The sequence below is a fragment of the Ambystoma mexicanum genome, chromosome 12 (genome assembly GCF_040938575.1).
Source record: "Ambystoma mexicanum isolate Mex_15411 chromosome 12, UKY_AmexF1_1, whole genome shotgun sequence".
Lineage (NCBI taxonomy): Eukaryota > Metazoa > Chordata > Amphibia > Caudata > Ambystomatidae > Ambystoma > Ambystoma mexicanum.
This window is the reverse complement of record NC_090936.1, coordinates 309,543,182-309,565,552: the sequence shown is the minus strand read 5'-3', so window position 1 is coordinate 309,565,552 and position 22,371 is coordinate 309,543,182.

The following is a 22,371-nucleotide window of genomic DNA, read 5'->3' as shown; positions in this document are numbered from 1 at the left end:
CTCTGTCTTATCTACGGCAGCGAGCTATCATGTGCTATTTTCACTATCTTATATACACCACCCGTCTGCTTTCAAATATTTTTGTGTATTATAAAAGTTGCATTTAAACACGATCTCACTCTTTACAGAAATAATTAAAATAGCACAGTAACAGCATTGTCTGTGATACACTGAAAAGAGAGTGGCGGAGACAAGGACTCAATTTGCAACATTAAACATGTGAGTAAAGCACAGGAATCTCTTTTCCTACACTGACTGAATATTCTCGTACACACTCAGCCCCCACACTTCTGTAATTACCTTATCTGTTCAGCATGAGTTTTCTCCAGCTGTTCTCTTTCTGAATTTGGCTCCCTTGAAGATTAACCCCAGTGAAAACAAGCGTCTTTCGTTCTCAAACCGGGGTTATTGCCTGGAATTCTCAGCTTTTGCAGCAGGAATGCTTCAGCCAGGAAACAGGTCCTTCTCCCAGCTCTGCCAAATCTCGATTGTTCTCCCCCTCTCCTCAAGCTCCCCCAGCAAAACTCTAATCACTGCCTCTAGCATGATACTTGCTATGACGCTGCTCCAATCAGAATCAATCATGTCATCTCCTCCCTCACTACACAATGGCTCATTTCTACAGTAACCATTTGTAACCAACTGATTTCCTGTTCCTTCTAGCCCTTTGCTTCCTGTAGTTATGTGGACAGAGCAGCAGAGAAAAAGAAAAAAAAATGAATGTGCGTTTAAAAGTTCACTTTCAGAGTAGGCCTAATTCTGCAGTGGAGACACATTTTTATTAGTGGGTTATGTTAAATGCAGTTTTATTAGTCAGGTTAGTTATTAATAAGGTTAGTTATTAATTTTCAAATGTGTCTCTTGCACCATAGGCATTTCAGGTGAAAAATAGTGTGCATTTTTGAATGTGCACGTGTGCTTTTAACTGTAAAAATAGATTTGCATCTTATATGTTAAAATCGTTTTTGACTGAATAGCCTGTCTTTACTTATATGTCCATGTTAATCTGGACACACATATAGCAATGCACCACACCCATGTGGTGGTGCTGCATCAAAAAAAAAAATTGCTACCTCTGCAGTAGTGCTGTACTCTGTGCTGTAACACGCCAAATATCCTTACATACCCTCCTTTTGTTTTTAGAACTTGGCTACGATCCAAGCCAATTCCTAAAAACAACTTGTTCTTTTTTTTCTTTTACAATGCATGTGTATTGGGATATCTTTCTCTTCCTGACGTAGCTAGTAAAATCAGTAACATTTTCATTTTTACTGATAGCACAATCAACCATCCACCCATGATTAGCACCAGGACAGCCAAACCCACTATTGAGCGACCCCCCCAGGTTCCCCAATTAAATCTTTCCACTTCTATTATCTCCAGATTACTAATTGTAATATTGTTTTTTCTCAAATTCATTTTTATAACATGTCTTTCTTTGTGATTCAATAAATATTCCACATCCGGATCTATTGGAAAAGTATCCCTTTGAAAAAAATCGATATTTTCCACTTGGCTTTCCCAAACATCATTTGTTACATGAAACAATGTTAACCCCCCAATTGACACAATTGTATCCTTTGGAACCTGTAAATAAAAAAAATTATATTTCATCTGTTTAACCACGTATGTTCCATGGTTTAATTGTACTACCGTCATGTTCTTTAAACAGGTGCTGACCAACCATTTACCTCTGACCATCTTAACCTGTGCCATTTCTTCACTCCCCATATTGCTAATAATCACTTCACATCCCTCTGATATACTTGGGTCAGATTTCAAACCACAAATAGCATCTGTGGCATCAGGAACAAACGGTTTACCTGGACACATATAATTTTGTTCTTTAAATTTTACACATGTTTCCAGGTTTGGTATTAAATAAACTTCAGGTTCCCATGACTGAAATGCCATCACTTCTGGAGTCTTAATCTTAATAAATGTGTCCTATTGCCAAAATCCCACGTTGTGTACCCACTTCGTTTGATAAATAAGTTCAGGGGCTACATATGGGATGCACAGCAAAAATCCGATCTCTAGTCTTTCCAAGTCCATATATAACGGCATTGCATTACCCCTTTCGAATGCAATTTTTACCTGTATTATATCAATTTCCCTCCTGGTCAATCTTTCTATCATTTGACGAATAATATCCTGCGAAACAAAATACAAGGGGATATGTCCTTGAATCAATTGTGAAACTGCAGTTTGAACTTCTCTCATATAATTCGTTAATAGTCTATCAACAGGACTCATTATGTTCAATATTTCATTTAAAGTTCTGTCATGCTTAAGTATTATTTTAGTCGCCCGTTGCATTACATCCGCTTGTTCATTTAGAATGATTGCAGTTTCATTTATGAATCTTACTTGTTCATCCAGTCCCCCTCTAATTCCATCTAATGTTTTTTGTATTATTTCTAGGTCAATACTCAGTTGTTGCACTTTAGTACTCAGTGTTCCTACCGAAATAGAATTGGCTGTTGATATTGTGGTACTTATTATGGCTCCAACTATAGACATTACCAATGATATCGCGAGCATCACCGCACCTCTCTTTCCTCTCCTCTTCTTAATGTCTGCTGAATTCACGAATGTTTTTTCCAATTGCATTAATATATCTCTTATTGACTGCTTAGTGTCCTCTTTTCTTATTTCCAGCCTCTCTTTAGTCTGTTCAATCTTAATTCCGGTATTGTTCAAGTGTTTTTCAATCAAAATCTCAGGATTCAATGGTATGTATATATTTTGGAAAATCATCCTTCTATCACTCATGATGAATCCTGGTGCCTCTTCCACCGCGATACCAGATGCTGGTCCAGGTTCAATGACAACCTGTGCTTCTGAATTCTTGAAGATCCCTCCAAATATCATCATCATTAACCATATCATCGGTATCATCTTCAATGCTGATCGCTTTGCAGCCTTGGTCTTCACCCCTCTTTGGGGCTTTCCCGGAATCCGTCCACGTGGGCTCCAGGACTCCATCGTCTCCCGTGGGCTTTGATCCCGGAACCTCCGACCAAATAATGTTAATTTTCTAAATCAAATAGAAAATAAACAATTTAAGTACATAGCACAATACTAACTTCACCCTTTTGCCAAAAATAAAACATGCTTGGTAAAAATATTTCGTTTTTTTTTTTTTTTCTTTCTGAAATTAAACACAAGTTAAAAAGAAAACAAGCACATATAAAACAGCATTCAATATTTAATACATTTTCTCTCTGCACACCAACCATGAGCTTCCATTATATATATTTATTTATTTATTTTATATTATATATTTTTATATATATTACAGTGTTTATGTGCCATTATAACAATCAACTTTTTAACTTCTTTGTCACTGCCTCCTGATTGTACCCATTTATTTTCTCTTTTTGTGTTCAAGGGACTTCTGTTTCTACATGCTCAAGCTGCCTGATCTCATGTCTGGGATGGCATGGTTTGATTTGATTTACATGGACAAACTGCTCTATTGCCGTTTCACCTTCATTTTTCAAAATTTTCTAAACTACAGGAGAGACCTATAATTCGAAATGGCCCCTGCCAGGCTGCTAGAAATTTAGAATTTTTCTGTTTACTTTTTCCAAAATGAAACTTGTACACCTGATCCCCTACACTGTATTCCTTTACTGATGTCTTTTTGTCATAATAAGACTTTGCACTGTCAGCAGTTCTTTCCAGATTTCTCTGCACAAAAGCAAATGCATGTTGCAAATGCCTCCTCAGTTCATCAATATATTCATGAACTGTGGATGCACTCACAAGTGTCTGCTCATGTGTTCTGTATAGTAGGTGTTGTGGTAACACCATTTTCCTACCTGTCAAGACCTCATGGGGGCTAACACCTGTTGCTTTGGCAGGAGTTGATCTGATTGCCATCAAAACCAATGGTAAACGTAAATCCCAGCTGGAACCTGCTTCTGCCACAAATTTCTTTAAAATATCCACAACAGACCTATTGCTTCTTTCAACTGTACCTGAAGACGCTGCCGATATGTGATATGTAGTTTCCTTTTCACACCTAGTATTTGCCATACCTTACTCATTAGAGTACTTCTGAAATGACTTCCTCTGTCTGACTCAATTCTTTGTGGCAACCCAAACCTTGAGAACACATTGTTCACCAGCAATGTGGCTGCTGTTTGCGCACTACAATCTGGTGCAGGAATGCATTCAATCCACTTCGACATCAAACATACCACACTCAAAATATAACGGTTTCCCCTGCTCGACCTTTTTAAAGGACCTACATAGTCTATTTGCAAATCTGACCATGGGAGAGTTAGGCCTCTATTCATCAATGGTGCTCTATGCATTGGTGAAGCAGGTTTAAATTGGGCGCATACTAGACATCCTCTAGTATATAATTCCACATCTTGGGACATATGTGGCCAGTAAGCATAATCTTTTAGTATTTCTAATGTTTTTTGTGAACCTCTATGGCCTGCAGTTATGGCATCATGTGCATGGTGTAGCATTAGTCCTCTGAATGAAAGGGGTACTACCCACTGTATTTGTCCTGTTATGGACTCTCTAATCATGAGTCCATCCTGTAATCTAATTCGTGTTTTGTTCTTTAATAGCACCCTCAACTCTTCTTTTCCCATACAATCATTTTCTGTTAAAGGATTTTGTTCAGGATCTATCAAATGATTATAATAGATTCCCAAAATTCAATCATTCTTTTGTGCCTCAATCAAATCTTGGTCTGGCGTGTCATGACTCCACTGCACCACCGGTTGATCTACCTCCTTTGGTGCTTTAGAACGTGTCACTGCATCAATTTGTATTTCACCCATTAAATAATCAATAGGTAGCAATTCTCCCATCACAGCCCCAATCTTAGCCAGGTGGTCTGCCTTATCATTACCCTCCTTATCCTCTCCTGGTGTTTTTAAATGCCCACGAATTTTTCTCCAGTATATTGTTAAATTATTCTCTGACACCAATTTGTCTATGGCTTGTATCATTTTTCCATGTTTAAGTGGCTTTTTGTTGTATGTAACCATGCCTCTTGCTTTCCAACCAGGCAAATACTCCACAAAGCTATTCCGTGCATAGTCAGAATCAGTCACCAGGACAATTTCACTGAACTTTTTATCAACTGCAGTAGCAATTGCTTTATAAATGGCTGCCAATTCCGCCACCTGACTGCTCCTATCTCCAATCCTCATCCCTATACTGGGGACGCCTTCACATTTCAACCAGACATTTCCTATTCCTGCCACTAATTGTTTATTACTGTCATTTTCAATGTGAAAAGCACAACCATCCACATATACAGTTGGCAAATCCTTGCATGTTTTTTCATCAAAAGCTTTGTGTGGTGATTGTTCAAATTCCTGCAAACTAGTTTCCACTTCCATTTCATTTGGTATTTGTTCAGCTGCACAGTCATGTAAGTCAGCTAACCCTTGAGCAATTGGATTCTTTTTATTTTGTCCATATCTCACTTCTACGGGAAAGCCTTGTAATGCCAGCGTCCATGAAGTGATTCTGGATTGCGCTAGATTACCTGATCTAATTCTTTTACTCTCTAAAAATTGCAAAGGTTGATGATTTGTTTCAATAATCACCTTTTCTCCCTGAACAATGGGGCGGAAATGTTGTAGCGCCCACACAGTGGTTAATAGGGCCTTTTCACATTCATTAAATTTCATTTCAACTTGGGAAAATGCCTTACTTGCATATGCAATGGTTTTGTGATTCAAATCGTGTTTTTGTGATAACACTGCTGACATACAATGTTCAGAAAAACCTATTTCTATAAAGAAATCCCTGTCCTTTATGGGGTATGCTAAACATGGTGCCTTTACAAGACATTCCTTTAATTTAGCCACTGCATCAGACTGCTCTTTTTCCCGTTTCCAGGGAGTATTCAGTTTAAGCAGTTTAGTCAATGGTTGAGTGATTTCTGCATAATTTTCAATGAACTTTCTGTTATAGCCTGTCATCCCTAATAAACTTTTTACTCCTTTCACATTTTTAGGATCTTTTAATCTTTGTATGGCCTCCATTTTCTTCTTTTGTGGATTTAGCCCATGTTCAGTCACTTCATGCCCTAGAAAGTTCACTTTTTTCTTGCACCATTGTGCTTTTTGCAAAGATACTTTGGCGCCTGCTTTCTGCAATTGGCCAAGTACATGTCTTATTTCATCAAAATGGTTTTTCAGGCTTTCATTTCTTATCAGGACATCGTCCACATAAACTATTGTTCCTCTTTCCGCTGCATCCGGCATGGCCTTTCTCAAAAATATGCCAAATTCTCTCCCACTATTGATGTACCCGAACGGAGCTCTAAGCCAGGTATATTGAGTCCTGTCAAATGTAAAGGAAAATAAATGTTGTATCTCCTCTGCCAATGGCACGCACCAATATCCAGAGGTGAGATCTAATGTGGTAAATACATTTGAGCCATGTACCTGAGCTAGGCCCTGATCACTGAATGGCAGTAGCCATCTAGATACTGGTACTCTTTTATTTAACTCTCTCAAGTCTGCACATAGCCGCCATTGACCATTTGGCTTTAACACACCTAAAATAGGTGTATTGGATGTGCTATGAATGGGCCTGATGATTCCCCGCGATTCCAAATTTTTAATAATCTCTGCCAATGATTCTAAACATGCCAGCGGTAGTCTATACTGGCGTACAAACACTGGATTTCTGCTACACCCTTCTGGTAGTGTGGCCACATGTAAATCAGTTAAACCACAATCATAAGCATCTTTTGCAAATACATCCTTAAACTCCATAAATATCTCCCTCAGATTGTCCCTATCCTCATTGCTTTCACACGCATCCGCTAAGGAGATCTGCTCTTCTACCATTTCGGAAAATTCTGGAAAATCTTCTGGTAAGGGAATCCCGGCGCTTTCCTCTAACTGTGTGGCTGTGTCTTTTTGTAAAGCTGCCACTTTTAAATATTTTGGCATATCAGCTTCCACTTCAATGGGCTGATTTTCTGTTTCATTTTCATTTAAATTAAATATTATGCAATCCTCTTGATGGCAGCACACTGTCTCATTTGAATCATAAGGATACACAGAATGAATTTTAAATATTCCTTTGGGCTGAGAGTCCAGGTGTTCTGGCAACTCACCCATGGCATCTACATACCTTTCAGGAATATTTCCAATCACCATGTTATTTAAATCTGCCGTATAATGTGATTTTTGTATGGCCATTCCTAATGGGGAGTTTTCCTCTAAATGAATATCCTGACAACCTTTATTATTTACCATATTTTTTACAGATTCTTCACCAATATCTACCAATGGAATGTATTCATAATCCAGGCCTTGCTGTTTTATGGATTCATTCAGGCATACAAATGCATCAGAGCCTTTCATCTGCTGTCCATTTTTGCATTTCAGTGTTATTGCAAACTGTTTTGTAAATGCAGGAATAATAGTATCTTTCCTCATTTGTAATTCGATTGCATAAGGAACCAGTTGTGCACAATGATAAGCCCGTCTTTTGTCTTCAAATTCAGGTGCCGGACCACCTAGGCGTGACCATATTTTTTGATTAAGGAAATCTAACACCATACACATTCTGTGCATGATGTCATTGCCCATGTAAAATTCATTTTGTGCTCCACTCACTATCCATACATTATGGTAAATTGTTTTCTGCCCAATGCTAATTTTAAGCATGCATCTGCCTGCAATTCGGTTTTCAAAGTCTGGACTGTCCAACCCAGAAACATATTGGTTTTTAATCCTAAATCTCGGGATTTCTTCCCTCTCCATTATTTTTTGCAACAATTTCTCATTAATGAAACTCCTTTCATGTCCAAGCGCTAAAGTGGCTTTTATTGTTTTAAAATAGTCATTTATACCAACATGAACCCATGGTTGCTCATCTTCCATGTGTATTTCTGCCAGAGTGGTAATGTGTTTTTCTGAATCTGTTTTAGGAGCAATATTCTGTTTGCATGTTTTCTCTTTTAAATAAAAACGTATTGTGTGCTCATCTATGGCAGTCTGCCAATTTTTCCTTGGGTCCAAGTATATTTGTACAGGTAGTTTTTCATTGTCGCTCTGCATTTTGTCTTGACACATTAATATAACAGTGAAACTAGGTATGCAGCTATTCTGGAGATATACCTCCACAGCATCATTTGTTTTGGCAACGGTGTGACATTCATTTATATTGCTGTTTTGTGATTTTAGTTTCTTAGGCCTCAATGGTTTTTTGGTTAAGGACCACAGCACTCCATTCACCCCATCTATGAGAGGAGACAATCTTTTCAGGCAATCTGTCCCCATCAGAAATGGAATTTCACAAATAGGTGTGATCAATACCTGTTTCATTCTGTGCTTTCCTATTTTTATGTCAACCTCAGTTACACCTATGATGGGCACCTCCTACCCATTAAAGTTATGCACTGTGCCTTGATTTTCCTTCACTGTGATCTGACTCTGTGGGGGTCTCCCTTCATTGATACTCTTTACCAGCTCCTTGGACATAATTGTGGCCTGTGCGCCAGTGTCAATCATAGCAAAGGTTTGGCATTTTTCTTCTACAGTGATGGGTGCATAATATCTTTCCTCAACTTCCTCTAATACACATAAGAAATGTGAATTCTTACTGATTTCAGGGCTCACCTTTCTCAGGTCTTTTTCACTTTTGGCTAAACACATTGGTAAATGGAAATACATTTTTCCCTCCTTTTTACCCATTTCTGCACGAGAGACTTTATTTATTTCTCCATGATCAGAGGTTTTTTGGAGTGTGGCCACTGTTCGCCCATCCATCTGGGTAACATCAGAGACCACATTACAACCTTCCAACTGAACATGTGTAACAACATCATTCAGCAATTTGTCATTTTTTAATTCTGTGCATTTGTGATCATTTAGTGTGATACCAGCCCTTTCAGCCTCTTCAAAAATATGTGGCTCAAAGAATTCTTCAGGTGATTGACTTGTACCCTCCTTTTGAGTATTTCCTTTTTCTGTCTGTGTTTGGTCATTGTTTTGCTTGCCCAGGGAAGGAGCTATAGTATCCCCACTTACTCCCTGTTCACTGGTATTCCCCATGCATGAGTCATCTTTCTTAAATCTGTCCCTTTGTTCTTTTGGAATTCCTAATGTTTCTTTTTCATTTGTACACATCTTTACTGTTTTATTTAGCTCTAGGTTAAACCGTACCTCTTTTTTAGAAGTATTTGCACTTTCTGTCACAAGTTCATTTACTGGCACTTTCACATTTAATCCATTAGGCATCTCAGAGTCGTTATGCAAAATTATATCAGAGCAATCTGTCATTTTGGCACTGCAGTCACTTTTCGGAAGCCCCCCGGTCATTGCTATGGCCATCAGCCCCCTCTTTGGAAGGTTGTTTTTGCGCTGTACAGAGCTTTCCTATTTGCTCAGCTAACATTTTCACTTGGGCCTCAAGGCACTGGAACCTTTCCATCTCTCTAGGATCCTCTTTCTGTGGCCTAGGTCAATTTTGGTTGTTTTCCCCCTGATTGGATCTATTCTGATACCTCTCAGGTGATTGATGTCGGTTGGGATGGTTTCTGAACTCTTGATTCATTTGTGGAGGGGAGCGGGTTGCACCCATCCTTTGATTATAGTCCCCTGGTGTGGAATCATTGTATTGACGTGGATTGTAGTTCACGTTTTGCCTCATGTCCTGTCTCTCAGATTGTGGGTACTGGCCCCTAGGTTGATTTCCATTATCAGTAAATCGATCCACATATCGGGCCTATCCTGATTACCATATATCATGGTGTTGGGATCAAATCTGCTCTGTGTCCCCAATGACTGGTAGGGACCATCATTTCTTTGATCTTGATTTTGTCTCTGGTTATTGTTCATACCTGCCATATCAGGCCGATATCCTACCCGGGGTCTGTCCCCTAAATACCTAGGGCTGATGTAGCTCTCTCTATTACTAGGATCATGTGATTGGAACATTGGTACAGGAAATGGCGATCTTTGTTGATTACCCCTTTGTTCAGGTGTCACATTATTTTTACCTTGGCTTTGAGCACACTCAAGGGACATTTTGGCTGACCTGATTTCCATTACTGTGGCTGAGGGTTCTTTAGATTTAGGTCTAGTATCTTTCATTTTATCACTTTCTCTACCCTGACAATAGAGTACCTCATATAGTTTTGTGCTTTGATGTACAATCCATTCAAGGGACTTGTCACGGTCAAATTCACGGACCAATTGGGATATGATGTCTTTCTGTAGCCCATAGAAGTATGCAGTTTTAAACTCATTGGAATTTGAGTCAAAAGATACATCAAAGCGAGAAAATGCTCTTTTTAAGTCTTGTAAAAATTGGCAAGGGGATGTATTAGGTCCAGCAGTAATTGTGTAAGCGACTTTCTTTGCCTCCTGCAATGACTCAAAAGGAGAAAAATGACGCCTAATTTCTTTTTCAAACTCCAACCAGGTCATATTCTGCTGTTCATTTAATCCCCTTATGATGCTGGCCGTCGGGGCATCTAAAGTTAAATGAAAATATTGTCTGTACTGTTCCTTAGGTATCTGGAGTGCTTTAAACATGTCATGCACCGCTTCTAAGTGATCCTCAATGCAGCATTCACCTCCCTTTTTAAATGGTTTGATCAGGGCTTTAATGGATTTCATTATTTTTATGGGGCTACTTGTTGCAATGCATGGAATTGCACTATTTTGTGATTCAATCCTGTTTTCAGGTGTATGAGATTGGTGGCCGCCCCCAATGGGAGTATCAAATCCCCCAAGGGCGCTGCAACCAAGTTCAGTCACCGGCCCAGTCACTGGAGCACTAGCTCTTTGGGCAGAGCTAGAATTCACCTCCACTCCATTGAATGTGGTACCCTGTCGCCTCTCCTGGGACTTGGGAATGCACATTTGCTGTTCTAAGTCCTTACACTTTTTAAGGAGTCTGTTTGCTTCATTTTGCAAATAGTTGTTTTCATCACTCATCTTATTAATCACCTCCTGCATGTCGCACATTTGCATTTGGCATTCATTGAACTCTTTATTTCTCTTGTCTCTTTCTTGAATCATTTTAATCATTTCTTGTTCTGCACTCTGGAGATCATATTCTTTTTCACAATGTTCTTTTTGTAAAATCTGCATTTCTGAAACAACCTCATCTTTATCTTGTCTAATGTGGTCCACTAAGGCTTTTAAGTGTACCAATTCTTGCTCACTATCCTCAAATTGTTTCTTGCTTTTGGTTAACTGAGCATCAAAGTCTCTGCATTTTAATTGCATGTCTTTTTGGCATACATCCAATTCTGCTCTTAACATTTCCTGATTTTTACTTGCCCCATCTAATTCAGACTTTAACCTGTTAATTAGCTGAGTATCATTCTCCTGCATTCGCAGGGACTTATTCAAAATAAACCATATTTTGCCGCATAGCCGTATTAAACAGTCTTTCTCTGCACTTTTATCGGCTGCATTCAATAATCTTGTAAGGCAGACCTGAATTATGCTGCCTTCTGCAAAAATATTGTCTAGTTTCTCTTTCTGCACCTCACCCTGAATGCGTTCACGCCATTCTAACGTGCTGTTCGACGACCAAGTCCCATGTGCAAACAACTTTGCCTCTAAATATTGCACTAAGTCTGAGAATGTGGTTTCCCTTTGTGACATTCTGAAATTCGTTTTTAGTGGCACACTGCTATTATAAAATGGGTTCCCTTTAATGTGCAAATGGCAGTGTGAGACACGCTTGGCACGCCCAGTAGGTACTCTATGATCACTTTCCCGGCCTGCAACGCACCATAAATGTGTAGGGTATTTTGTGGAGATTTGGGGCCTGACGGTATTTTCTTACCGCCGAAAAATAACTTAGCAACAATCACTCCTTGTATTCAGATTGGACCATGTACAACAATAATATAGTGGACATGCATTATTTCAGCACACAGACATGCGTATTTGGTATGCGTGGTTGGTATGCGTGGTTGGTGGTATTTTGGTGAGCATAATTCCCTTATTTTATTTGTGGCCCCAATATCCAGAACCCCTTATTTTTGTTTAGATTTTTCGTGTAATCACTAGAGAGACCTCAGGCTTGCATTTCAGGAACACCACATTTTCATTTTTAGTGTGCCACCATGGGCAATTTCTCTCTGTCTTATCTACGGCAGCGAGCTATCATGTGGTATTTTCACTATCTTATATACGGTAGTGAACTATGTCCCGAGCCTCCCTTTTTACCGACTCATAGACCTCCGACAAACTACAACACACACAGTTAGTTATAATTGCTCATACTGAATTACATTGTGCACACGGCTGCAGCCAAATTTGATGTTTGGCTACCTTGAAAATGACAATTGCACTGTCTAAACATCTCCCCACATCATCAGCACTGTATTGGTAAATATAAAACACACCACCCGTCTGCTTTCAAATATTTTTGTGTATTATAAAAGTTGCATTTAAACACGATCTCACTCTTTACAGAAATAATTAAAATAGCACAGTAACAGCATTGTCTGTGATACACTGAAAAGAGAGTGGCGGAGACAAGGACTCAATTTGCAACATTAAACATGTGAGTAAAGCACAGGAATCTCTTTTCCTACACTGACTGAATATTCTCGTACACACTCAGCCCCCACACTTCTGTAATTACCTTATCTGTTCAGCATGAGTTTTCTCCAGCTGTTCTCTTTCTGAATTTGGCTCCCTTGAAGATTAACCCCAGTGAAAACAAGCGTCTTTCGTTCTCAAACCGGGGTTATTGCCTGGAATTCTCAGCTTTTGCAGCAGGAATGCTTCAGCCAGGAAACAGGTCCTTCTCCCAGCTCTGCCAAATCTCGATTGTTCTCCCCCTCTCCTCAAGCTCCCCCAGCAAAACTCTAATCACTGCCTCTAGCATGATACTTGCTATGACGCTGCTCCAATCAGAATCAATCATGCCATCTCCTCCCTCACTACACACTGGCTCATTTCTACAGTAACCATTTGTAACCAACTTATTTCCTGTTCCTTCTAGCCCTTTGCTTCCTGTAGTTATGTGGACAGAGCAGCAGAGAAAAAGAAAAAAAAATGAATGTGCGTTTAAAAGTTCACTTTCAGAGTAGGCCTAATTCTGCAGTGGAGACACATTTTTATTAGTGGGTTATGTTAAATGCAGTTTTATTAGTCAGGTTAGTTATTAATAAGGTTAGTTATTAATTTTCAAATGTGTCTCTTGCACCATAGGCATTTCAGGTGAAAAATAGTGTGCATTTTTGAATGTGCACGTGTGCTTTTAACTGTAAAAATAGATTTGCATCTTATATGTTAAAATCGTTTTTGACTGAATAGCCTGTCTTTACTTATATGTCCATGTTAATCTGGCAACACATATAGCAATGCACCACACCCATGTGGTGGTGCTGCATCAAAAAAAAAATTGCTACCTGTGCAGTAGTGCTGTACTCTGTGCTGTAACACGCCAAATATCCTTACAGATCCCTGGCTATAGAATATGTGTGGGGGGGAGGGGAGTGACCCGGATGAGGTGGGAGGGGCTAGTGGAACCATATAGCAAGGGAGGCCTTGCGGTGCCTGACTTCGAATTATATTATATTTTAGCGCAGGTACAATATGCTGGGCTCTGGTATGCCTCATGCCCCGGCCTGATACATAGAGCATTGGAAACCTACAGTGTGGCACCAACAAATCTAAAATCGGTCACGCTCTATGACCGACACGCTGATTCTTGTACCTTTGACCCGGTCCGCAGAGCAGTGAATGCATGGCCAAGGTTGTTTAAAAGACAAGGGGTGGCAACCCGTATTGCGGTGCCATTCCCTTGTGGAATAACAATGGTCTCCACTCAACATTCGACCTTGACATTCAAAGGGCATGGGATATCGATGAGTGCATGGTCCTACGAGACTTGTAGTACCCAGAAGGGTTGTTTGTGATGCCAGAGGAATTTACAATAAAGCTAGGGGACAGTTCCATCAAGATAGTACAGTATTACACAGTAAGGGCAGCGGTTCGCCGGGGATGGCCATTGTTCCTTCAAGAACAAGACACAAATAAATGCTTGGAAGCAGTGGCGTCCAGCAGAGATGCCAGGAGGCTTGTCTCCAGGCAATATCAACTATGTCAAGAAGGACAGGCATCAGTTAACAGAGCACGGCAGAACGGTTTAAACAGTGAGATAATGGACGACCAATGGCGGAGATGGTGTCAATTGACAAGGGATGTATTGCTTAATGTAGTAAGGCTCTGACTAATACAATTTAAGGTACTGAACCAACTCCACTATACACCAGTGCGTATTTCCAAATTCACCCGGAATGTTAGTGAGAAATGTGTAAAGTGTGCAGGCAGACTCGTTTCACATGTATTGGGGCTGCCCACTGGTTACACAATTTTGGCAGGAGGTGGCTTGAGAAGGTCTCTGTGCTGGTACGAAGATTGTTCAATCTTAGCTGTATAATGACAAAAAACTGTATATTAAAGTATTGGAAATCCAAGGTGGCCCCTACCGGGGCAGAATGGCTCAGGGCACTAAAATACGTTAATGAAAGGCAGGAGGAATACACTACAATGGGTGTAACAAGATGCAGGCAAAAAGATATATGGGGACTCTTCCGGGACTATCTTGCATGGACAAACATTGGAGCAGGACGTGGTGAAGATGCAGACTTTTAATGTATTACGGTTCTCGTGTGTACAGGCCACATAGATCAAATCTGCTCAGGTGAGCACAGATAACCAATGCCAAACTCATGTGTACAAAACTAAGAATCTGTTGTGGTCCCCTAGCTGTGCAATGTAACATGACTGCCTACTTTTAAACAAAGTAAAAAAAAAAAAAAAAGTTTACCCTACGATATATGTGTGTTTTTTTCCATTTACAGAACACGCTATAGAGATTGATTGAGAGCGTTGGTTGCCATCTACAAGTAAGTTGAATTTTTAGTTGGATTTATTTAGAAGAGTTAGAACTCACGATTTGATGTGGCAATCTACATTGATTGTGATATTGTATTGTTTTGTTTGGTTGTAGCCTTGATTGTGGCAACAGATTGGAGAAGAAAAAGAGGGAATAAATGAAGTTGTTCCCTAAAAGAGAGACTAAGGCTGCAGATTAACTGGCTAATTTATGAGACTATGTTTTGTTCTTTGTTGTCTCTTAACAACTCTCTATTTTGTCATTAAGTTTGATAGTACGAGAACACAAAGGTTACTGTTAGTATTGTAGTTTATAACCTCATTTGATTATATACATTGTATTGTATTGTACTGTATTGTTTATTTATAGAGCGCGCCTGGCCGTTGAGCAACTGGGCGCTTGCAAAGAAATAAATCTTGGGTTACAGGTACATGAATACATTACATTTCTTAGGTTACAGGATCATATATTACAGTTACTTACATTTCTTAGATTGCAGGATAATATATTACAGGCTCATATATCGAGCATTACTTACAAGGCATTTTTACTTACAAGAGAGATATGTTACATTTATCAGAATCTTTTGTGTAGCACTGTTGGATGACTTACAGTATAGATGAGTTACAGTTACAGTGTTTGCAATGAATATACAGAGTATTTGGTATAGTTGGGGCATTTAGCGGTCGTTATTTTTAAGCCAGAGTTTAGCATTGGCTTTGAACACATGGAAGGAGGGGGTAGCTCTAAGTGCATCTGGGATGGAGTTCCAGAGCTGCGCTGCTCGAACCGGGAAGCTAGACCCACCAGTTCTTTTCAGTTTAAAGATAGGGACTTTGATGCTATTTGACAGGGCCTTTCTGATGGGACGGTCAGAAGTGTGCTTTGTGAATTTTTCTGACAGGTATGCAGGAGCTTTGTTGTTCGGACAGTTATGTGTAATGTTCAGAGTTTTGAGTTTGATACAGTCATTGATGGCCAGCCAGTTGACGGCTCTTCTGTGGGTAGATATGTGTTGTCCTTTAGGTATGCCTAGGGCTGTTCTGAGGGCATTGTTCTGCAGGGTTTGGAGTTTGTTAGTGTTACGTTTACTGGTGCCTAGGTACAGTGCATTGCAGTAGTCTAATTTGGAGAGGATGAGGGCTCGCGCAATGGTGGTGCAGCTATCTATGGAAAGGTATGGTTTGCATGCATGGATGAGTTTGCAGGTGTAGCTGGTTGCTGAGGCTGTAGCATTTACTTGTTTGTCGAGGGTGAGAGCTGAGTCTAGGTAGAAGCCTAAGGTTTTAACTTCCTTAGCGACCTTTATTTTGATGTCATCGATCATGATGGAATTGTAAACCTGGGGTAGTTTGTTCAGTTTATTGGTAGAACCAATGATTAAGAGCTCGGTCTTATCGTCGTTAAGACAAAGGCCATGAGTGGCCATCCAGGTTTGGATGATTTGGTAAATTTTATTTATGAGTCTGCTGTCTTTTTCATAGTCACCTTGGATTGGGATAAGGATCTGGGTATCATCGGCGTAATTGGTATATGAGATCCCTGTCCAATATATCAAAGAGAGGCTTTGTAAAAATATTGTATAGCGTGGGGGAAACACATGACCCTTGAGGGACTCCGCAGGTGATGGGGACTGGGTCTGCTGCTGATGGAGAGAAGACTCTTATGGTCCTCTGGTCCAGGAATGAATTTATCCATGCCGTGGCTTTTGTGGAGAAGTTGGCTGCCGATTTGAGGTGATTGCACAGTACCTTGTGAATTACCAGGTCGAAGGCAGCCCTTAGGTGTAGGAGTAGGAGAATAGACACATCTCCTCTGTCTTTACCCTCGTCTAGCTGGTTTTTAAGATCAAGGAGAGCCGTTTCGGTTCCATGTCTAGGCCTAAATCCAGATTGTCTTGACCCTAGTAGATTGTTGCTCTCCAGATAATCTTGGATCTGAAGGTATGCGGCTTTATCTAAGATTTTGAGGAGGAACCGGACAGTTGTTATTGGCCTATAGTTTGTTGGGACGTTGGGGTCCAGGTTGACTTTTTTTAGTAGAGGTAGTATCCAAGCGTCTTTAAGGTTTGTTGGCACAGAGCATGATTTAAATGAGGAGTTAATGAATGATGTGACGAAGGGGGCTAGTTTATGAGCAGCCTCTTTAATAATTCGAGCTGGACAGGTGTCCCTGAGGCATCGGGACGGTTTCAAGGACAAGATGATGTTCTTGGTTTCTGCAGTAGAGATGGCTCTAAAGCTAAATTGGTTAGGGGGTTTAGTTTGGTTAGTGGGCAGTTCCTGGAGGATGGTTTCTTGCGTAGAGAGGGCGATGTTGTGGAGGACAGATTTTTTAGCTCGTATTTTGTCTTGTAGCATTGTGATTTTGTTGCATAGGGCTTTTTGAATGTTAGTGCACCAGACTTTGTCTTTGGTGCAAGAGTCTATGGGTGCAATTGGGGATTCTAATTCTCTCAGAATGGAGAAGATTTCCCTGGTGTTCGAATTGGCTTTTTTGATTCTGTCATTGAAGGTCTCTTTTTTGGCCTGAATGATTTGTTTTTTGTAGCTGTTAGTGAGGGCAGTGAGAAGGTCTTTTTTGTGGGAGGAGGGGATTTTTCTCCAGCAGGCTTCTACATGTCGTTTCTCTTTGCGTAAGGCTTTTAGCGCAGGGGTGAACCAAGTGTTCAGATGGGCAATAGGTTTTGATTTAGTGGGTTTCAGCGACGCAATGGCGTCGATCGCCGAGTTGATGGTGTTATTGTACAGGTCGACTAGATCGTTAGGGTTAGAGAACTGGCTGGAGTGATTAGTGATAGGTTGGAGTAGGGGGAGAAGATTAGCAAGTGTTATATTTTTTTTGCAACGGGTGAGGGCAGGTGGAGCATGAGGTTTGGTGGATTTAGGTTGTGGGAGGTCCGAGATAGTCAATGAGATCAGATGGTGATCTGTACAAATACAGGGTTCAATTGCCGTTATGAGGGAGATGCAATTGATGTCTGCGACCAAGTCCAATGTGCGGCCTTTAGAATGAGTAGGGCCGTTATTTTGAATAGTGAGGCCTGCTTCCTCAATAGTGTTAGCTATAGTGGAGGCGTTAGAGTCTTTTGGGTCTTTGTAGCCTAAATTGAAATCGCCTAATAGGATGATTTGAGTTCCCGGTTTGGCAGTAGTATTTAGTAGGGTGATTAAGTCCTCTTCAAAGGTGCCTAGTGGACCAGGGGGTCTGTAGATCAGGTGTATTGTGATAGAATGTGTGGCAGAGATTTCTAGTTTAAGGGAGAGTAGTTCAGCTGATGGCATAGTGAGGCTATCTATTTCTTTGATAGTGAGATTGGCTCTGCAAATAAAAGCTTTATATGTGTATCAGTTTTATCACATATATCAGTTTTATATGTGCTTGATGGCATTACTCTAAATGTATACTCTTCTTATTCTATCAGATATGTTTGAAATTATAACACTCTCACCTGATGAAGATACCTGGAATCACAAAACACATCGTGGATATACAAGCACATGAATGAGGTATCATCTTGTTTGACGTCACATTTCTCATTATAGGATTGTTATCTGGGAATAATGATGTGCATTGACAACTGTTGACAACTGTTGAATGCTTTGTAATATTCATTGTGCTCTTCTTCATTTTTCTTATGAAGATAGTTGTATAGATTGCTTTAAGAACATTGTTACTGAAATATAATTTAAATAGCCCACTATAATTTCATATAAAAGTCTATACTTTTTTAAAGATATTTGAATTTTTTTATTATGAGAACTTGTCCAGTAAATGGAACTGTGAACAATTAGAAGGGAGTTTAATTTTTCCAATAGGAGTGACTGGGTTAACTCATCAAGTGTTTGATGTTCTAGTATATATATTCCTTGGCAGGCCGGCAACCACAATGTGTGGTGAACACCACAAGGAGAAAGTGAGAGGGTTTTCACCCGCAAAAATACAAAATAATACTTGGTTTCCAAAAGCTCCTTTCCTACTGTAAAACGCACCCCAACATTTTTTAAAAGTATTTAATTTTGATGTATATAAATGATTGTCCATCCAGTTACATCAAGTGAGCTTTTATGTGTTTCAGGCAAGGCTCTTGAGGGATCGTCTATCAATACACACTACTTAGATTTCTCTCACTTAGTATAGTGAGTATATTTCCGTCAACAATAGAGGACAAAATTGAAATGTAGTGACAACCATATTCATTAGTGTATTTCATATGTACATGTGTGTGGTTTTACCCAAACAGATATAATTGACTACCAAATTAATAAAACATTGGATGTAAGCAGTATTAGCAAACAGTTGTTTAAAAAATAAATGCCATGCATTTGTTATGAAAGTAAAATTGTAAACATTAATTTGAGAACAAACGGGAGAATAAAGTTATATAAAGGAGTGGTACGGAGAAAAATACACACAAGGAACAAAATCATAATAATATGTTAGTAGATGATTAAAGGAACATTTATAATTGTTTGGTATATCATCTGTTTGGAAGCCTTTATTTATGTCAACCTATCATATCAGAGAATACCATTATGCACCTGTGTGTGAATATCAAAATGAAGTAACATAGTGAGGCCCTTGGACCATTCCAATTCTCTAATAATTCTCCCTCTAAGGGTGATGGACCAATGTGATTTTTATCTTCAAATTAGTCTATTCTAGTAGGTTGTGGGTAACAGCCTTCCAATTTACTGAGTTATCTGGTCCCCAGTTCATAACTTGTTGTGCAGAGTTTGTCATGTGCACGGGTTTGTTGTCTTCAAATGGATCTTGAGATCTATATTGACAATGGTCAAAATTAATTAAGTGCATTGTGTGGCCTTATCAAATTAATATTACAGGTATGATTATAGAAGGTAAATCTAAACACATTTTAGTTCTAAGGATATTTTAGGCAGAAGTTATTTCTTTTTTCATGTTTCATATTTTTGTTATCTCTCGCTGCATTTTAGTAGGCATGATTGCATGTCATCATTATTCTCTATCCATGTCTGATAGCATGGATATGAGGGATTTCCCCTTTAAGTAGAACCCATCTGTAGGGTAAAGTATACCATGTTTGGATGACAATAATGCCTCATACTATTGTTCTGATCTATACTAGGGTATAGCATGAATCTCCATGTCATATTACTTACCTGTAGTAGGGGAGCAGTCTTCAGTTCAGGCCACTTGCAGTATCAGTGTTCTGTTTTTGAGCGCCTTTCGGTTCGCATTTATAAATATTGGCTTGGGCCCTTTTAGAGGAAATATATGACTGACTGCCTCTGATTCACTATAGTTTGTAGGTATAACCTAAGCGCCATTTTGTAGTGACTTCCATATGTTCACTTAAATAATATTGGTTACAGGCGTTCATTTGCCATAGTGATAGATGGTAAATTAAGTATTTTCTCAAGTTCGTGAGTTGCAAATATCTGCCCTGTTCTAATATTGGTTGTATTGAGTACTATTTATCATAGCCATACATTTTGAATATGGTTGTCACTACATACCAATTTTGTCATCTATTTTTGAACATAAAATACTCATTATACTAAGTGAGAGAAATCTTAGTAGTGTTTATTGTTAGACAAGCCCTGAAGAAGAGCATTGCTCAAAACATGTGTGGGCTCAAATGGTGTAACTAAATGGTCAATCATTACTACACATTGAAATTAAATATGCTCTCAAAATGTTTGACATTTATTGAGTGATGTTTACATACGAATAGAGAAAACGCTTTTTGAAACCCATATCATTTTCTATTTGTGTGAGTATTCGAAGTAAGGGAAGGGTCTTTGTCACTTGGATTCACTGTGACACCCTACCTAATATCACTAGCTACTGCACATACATGCCCCCGGTGGGGAAGACAGAGCCAGATTGGCCAGGAAAAATTATGCAGTCTCGTGGCAGGGGAGAGGAGGATTTATTTCCGAGACAGGATGCAGGAACTGTGGGCTTTCCAGGCAAGGTGAGTAGTGTAGGTGGTGGTAGACAAAGATCAGCAGGAGGAAGGAAGGAGTAGTGGCCTGTGGAGGATATGTGTGAAACCTGTGAAATATTGTTTAGGACTGACAGTGGTTCTGCAGTTGGAGTGCGTTTGGTTTTGCAGCGAATGTTGTCGATGGAACAGCTTAGGGAGTGGTTGTAAAGTGAATGTTACTGAGTGAAAGTAGGGTAGTGCTTTGAGGATAGGTTGTGATAGGGGAGAGTAGTGGTAGGAGGAGGAGAGTAGTAGAGGAAGCAGGGTAGTAGTGGGTGGAGGAGAGTAACAGTAGTAGGAGTGGAAAGTAGTATAGAGGAGGGGAGCAGCAGTGTTGCGGTGGAGATGTGAGGTAGAGTGGGAGGAGAATTAACATCAGAATGTGGATTTGAGAGATAGGAAAAGTGAAACATAAGAGGGAAAGAAGAGTAGTTGGTGGGGTAAGTTGGAGGTCAGACAATAAGAGTAGAGAAGAGAAGAGGTTTCACTTTCTGAATGCTAGTCATAATTGAGATGCCATGTGCATTGTGGAAAATCTTGAGATATCGGACCAATGTGGCAAAGGACAAGTTTAGGACCCTAAGCAATCAACTGTATACTGAGTGAGGAGCCGGAAACACGTATTGGTCAGATGTCCACAGCCACCAGAATCTCTAAGGCATATCCTTCTACCCACAACCCTGTGATCTATATGGCAGGACCTGAGAGTATTTCTCACATTAGGTTGTAAACAACTAGCATGCTTTCCTTTGGAAGTTCAGTTCCACAACATCCAGTTGAATTCCACAGACTGCTATGTATGGAAATGTATGTTCTTGTCTGTTATTATTGCCCTGATGACTGGATATTGCAATGTATTTACAAGTATCAAAGGGACTGAGTTATGCCATCCTTATTTAATGGTCACCCTGTTGTATTGGATCTGGATCCTCATTGGTGGCCAAGATAGCTCTTTGGGTGTAGATGCTCTGTCTCAGAAGCAGCCAATCGTCCATTTACAGTACGCCATACTTTTCTACATCAGCTGGATTTTCTTTAAAAATATAAGCAGAAGTTTCTCATTGAAGCCATTCTTGTAGTTCAAAAGTAATACATCAATGACAGAGATTAATGTGTCTAGGTGTGAATTGTGAATGTTCCAATTACACAATATTTTCAGTTCACAACCATGAACAGGAAATATTGCCGCTGGGTGAAAAATCTCAGCTAAAATGGAAGAACACAAACAAATCCTACTCGACTTGAGAGGGAACAATCAGCAAGTAGCAGATTTACTACCCTTTCTTTATTGCAATGCTTTGGTGCAGCTACATAGTTTTCTCGGTCAGAGACAGGAATAACTTGACTTGCGGTTATCTAGACTTTCACTTGTGTCCTCTTCAGCGCTGCTTACTCAGACTCACTGCATCAGTAGGAACAGTGGTGTCCAGGAGTTTGATGGTCGGTCCACTAGAGAATAGATTTCTCATTTGATTAGAATCCATGCTTGGACACTTGTGCCCACTCCTCTTGAGTTGGTC